This window comes from Elephantulus edwardii, unplaced genomic scaffold (assembly GCF_000299155.1).
Source record: "Elephantulus edwardii isolate Elephantulus edwardi_28Jun2011 unplaced genomic scaffold, EleEdw1.0 scaffold00431, whole genome shotgun sequence".
NCBI classification, from domain to species: domain Eukaryota; kingdom Metazoa; phylum Chordata; class Mammalia; order Macroscelidea; family Macroscelididae; genus Elephantulus; species Elephantulus edwardii.
In genome coordinates this window covers 222,693-227,230 of record NW_006400181.1, presented here as the reverse complement: position 1 = coordinate 227,230, position 4,538 = coordinate 222,693, and the positions used below count along the sequence as shown (strand labels likewise).

General features: G+C 41.8%; 1 pseudogene; it reads left to right on the top strand.

Moving 5' to 3' along the window:
• Positions 1 to 3,900: 3,900 nt before the first annotated feature.
• On the top strand, positions 3,901 to 4,242 carry LOC102866211 (annotated as a pseudogene).
• The last annotated feature ends 296 nt before the right edge of the window (positions 4,243 to 4,538 follow it).

Sequence of the window (4,538 nt, the reverse complement as noted above, 5' to 3'; positions counted from 1 at the left end):
TTTGCTAAGTTTAATGTCAACCACTTCTTGATTTGGGTTTTAGGAATGATTTGCATTTCTTCATCACTGAAACTAGAAATAGAACAACATCAAACATACCTCTGATTCTGACCTCCTATTCTACATCTTTCTTCCACTTTAGGGAGGACTGGGAACTTTTCCTTCGGGGGTTATGTCTGCTGCTAACTCAAAGACTATGCCTCTGTCACTGTTGAAATCCAAAAGTAACTCTGCGAGAGAAAGAAGGACAATCTCCTCCCATTAGGTTTCAAGAGGCTGTTTCACAAACAGAGCAAGGAAACATGTCATAGTTTAAAATTAAGAAAAGTATGCATCAGCTGAGCAAATTATTTAAGAAGCTGGACTCTTTGAAAAAGACTGTGCCATCAGGTCTGGAGGAAGACTCATCAATAACCTTTGATACGCAGATAAACTTACTTGCTGAAAGTGAGTAAGACTTGAAACTCTTGCTGCAGAAGATCAGAAAACACTGCCTTTAGTACAGATTACATTTCAGTGTCAAAGCAAAAACTCTCATCACTGGACTAACAGGCAACATCATGATAGATGGAAAAAAGATTGAAACTGTCAAAGATTTCATCTCTCTTGGATCCATAATCAACACACTTGGCACCAGCAGTCAGGGGATTAGGAGACGTATTGCCTTGGAAAAGTCTGCAGTCAGGAACCTCTCCAAATTACTGAGGAGTAATAATATCAGTTCAAGGAATAAGGTGTGCCTTCTTCAGGCCATAGTCTTGTCAATTGCTTGCAATACATCTCAGAACTGGACAACAGTTGAATGACACAAGAATTAATGCCTTTGAACTGTGGCGTTGGAGAGTATTCTATGTACTGAATATCCAATAGACTGTCAAAGAACAAACAAATATGCCTTGGAGAAGATGCAGCGAGAGTGCTTCTTGGAGGCAAATGTGATAAAGGTTCATCTCACATGCTTTGGGCAGGATATTAGGAGAGACCATTCCTTGGAGGGGGACATCACACTTGGAAAGTTACAGCATCAGCGAAAGAGAGGAACACCCTCAGCCAGTTGGATTGACCAAGTTACTACCACAGCAAAGGGCTTCAGTGTGTCAGGAAGATGGCACAGGACAGGACTTGCTCAGATCTGTTATTTACAGGATTGCTATGGATCGTACTTGACTCGAAGGCACCTAACAACAGGACATTTGTGTGGTAGAATTCTAAAATTATGTTAACCGTCCATTTACATTTGTGATCTTCTCTATCTCGAATTGTCCAATATCTTTGATGGGATGTAGGCAACAAGTGCTCTCACTTGCATCATACTTAACAGGCAGGGCACAGCCCTTCCTTTCCCTGGGAATATGACCTTTATATAGTCTCTTCATATGTGTGTTGTTGTTGTTATGTGCCATCGAGTCACTTGCAACTCATAGTGATCTTATGAACAACAACCCTAAACTCTGCTCTGTCTTGTGCCAATCACACCGTCTCCAATATGCCCATTCCAATTACCCAGTCACTGAATCAATCCACCTCATAGAGGGCCTTCCCCTCCTGCACTGTCCCTCGACCCTACCGACTATGATGTCTTTCTCCAAGAACCAGTCCCTCCTTACAACATGTTCAAAGTATGTTAGATGGAGTCTCAGAATCCTTGCCTCCAAGGAGCCACCCAGTTTAACCCTTTCCAGGATAAATCTGTTTGTTTTCCTAGCAGTCCATGGTATTCTCAATACTCTTCTCCAGCACCACAGCTCAAAGGCATCAATTCTCCTTCTACCTTCCTTGGTCATTGTTCAACTCTCTGATGCATATAACAAGTGGTTGCACCTTAATCTCCAGAGAGACACCATTGCTCTTCAGTACTTTGGAGAAGTCCCTAACAGCAGGCTTTCCCATGGCAATATGCCTTTTAATTTCCTGGCTACTGGTGCCTAGAGTGTTGACTGTGGAGGCAAGCAAACTAAAGCTATGAAAAATCTCAATCACTTCACCATCCATCCTGATGCTGCCAATTGGCCCAGGGGTGAGAATCTTTGTCTTCTTGATATTAAGCCTCAATCCATATTAGAGGCTGCAGTCCTTGACCCTCTGCAGCAAGTGCTTCAGGTCCTCCTCAGTTTTAGCAAGCAGGATTGTGTCACTTGCATAATGCAGATTGTTCATATGTGTAGAATTCAATTTTACATACTTTGCCAGGAATTATATGGCTTTCCAGTTTCAACTGAGGAATAAAAGCAAGGCAAATTTTGGCTATCTGGTATATAATATCAGACAATTTAGATGAAAAAGTGGAGAGATATCACAAAAATAAGTGTATTTATACTGTTCTGATTATTTTTATTAGATAAGGCATTGTCATACAAAGTGACGATATCCTTAGGTATTTATTATTTTTAGATTTTTTATTTACATTTATTCTTCAAACATTTTATTATGAACAAGTTTATAATGAATATTCTGAAAATACAGTAACATTCACTGCATTTACTTGTAAATGAATATAATTGTATAACTGAAATGCTTAAGAAGATATATTGTTGTTAGGTTCCTTGAGTCAAATCCAACTCATAGCTGACCCTCCAGAAGGTTTTTTAGAGACAGTTAATGGAAAGGGAGGAGACTGCCTATCTTTCTTCCACAGAGCTGCTGGTAGCCTCAAACCACTTGCCTTCCTGATTGAAGCACAGCTTCTTGCCACTCCACCACACTTCCGTTAGCCCAGACGTTTTGCTTATCTTTTTTGGTAAGTTTTCCTCCTCAAACTTTGTAGGCAATATTTTTTTCCACCATAAATTAGTTTTTCCTGTTCCAGGAAGCGTGTTCATGCAATAAAATATTTTTGTGAATCATTTAGGTTGTTGTGAGCTTCCCTGTTTTCATTAGGTGCCATCAAGTCAACTCAGAATCTCACCCTATTGGGAGGAAGAGTGACGCTTCGCTTGTTCTTCACCTCCTCAGAATCTCTTCTTCTTGTTGTTGTCACGTGCCATTGAGTTGCTTGCAACTCAGAACGACCCTATTGCACAACAGCTCTAAACCCTGCTCTATCCAGTGCCAATCTTATTGTCTCCAACACACCTACCTCCATTACCCCAATCACTGCTTGTACTTAATCCCACTGTTGTAATCACTGTGTGAATTCATTTCTTTAAGGAATTCCCTTTCCATCTTTGATGCTCCAATATGCCTTTTTCCAAGCTCTGGTCTCTCCTGATAACATACCAAAGCATGTAAAATGAAGTGTCATCATTATTGCTTCTAAGGAGCTCTGTGCCTTCACTTTTTCTAGAAAAATTAGTTTTATTGTTGTACCAGCCCATAGTATATTCAATATGACTTACTAACACTACAATTTTAATTCATTGCCCAGATTTCACATACATATGCAAGCAATTGAAAATACAAAGGTTTTAGTCCAGTGCATCTAAGTCTTTATATTTAAATCTTTGCTCAGAAAGAAATTCTTTTTTATTGCCAGGAACATTTCAAATTATATTCAAATTCTATGATTTATTCATTTTTTGTTAGCAGGGAACTGGGAATTATTAACAGAGCTGTTATGAATACTATAATGCGTGTCTGTGAACATATTCTTGAACAAATAGTTGTAAAGATAATTGTTGGGATAAGTGATGAGCACCAACACCTAGTTAAGCATCCATCTGCTAATTGAAGTATTGGTAGTCCAAACCCAACACAGTCTCCACAGCAGAAAAGGTGTGGTTATTTGCTTCTGTAAAAAGTCTAGTTTACACTTTGTGGTGGTGGAGCGATGGTCTGGGTTTGACTGCGTCAATGAGCTTTGTGGCTTAGTTTCCCCCCTCCTAGTGTCCTGACAACTGCGATCTCACCCCAAGGCCCAGGGAGTTGCCCCTGAGGTTTCCACCAAGTCACAGACACAAGAGAATGGCTGCCATTCCCTCCAGCGGCTCACCTGTGGCCTCCCATGACTACTACCGATGCCTCGTGGGAACCATTTCCACTCACAGCTCCCGTGGAAGTATTGAGTACCCGGGGGAAGCCATTCCCCATCATCCAGGGCTCCCCAAGGCTGACCCAGGCCACTGCTGGGCCAGCTGCATCTTCGAGAAGACCAGTGTCCTGTTCATGGCCACTGTGTTGGAGTGTACTGAGCTCTCGGGACACCCCCAGCCCTCTGGTGATGTGATCGCCTGTGACCTGGCCCAGGGTGTCATGAGGAAACAGCCTGGCAGTGCCCAGGTGGCTCTGTCCCTGGGCTTCTCCTGAATGGGCACTATCACCATCACCTCAACAAAGCTTTCCCAAGGGGCTTCTGTCAGCACCTCCTTGCCCCGCCCTATAGACAGGCAAGTAGGCTAAGTGAAGAAGTGGGTAGTTCTTTTTATATCAAAAAGCAAAACACCAAAATGTTGAGAGAACCCCCTTCTTTAGTTTCTATTCACACGCAAGCTTTCCCAATATTCATTGCTATCTTATCCATCCCAAGGTGAAATAAAACTCAAAGCATCCCCCAAACATACACACACACACACACACACACACACACACACACACACACACAC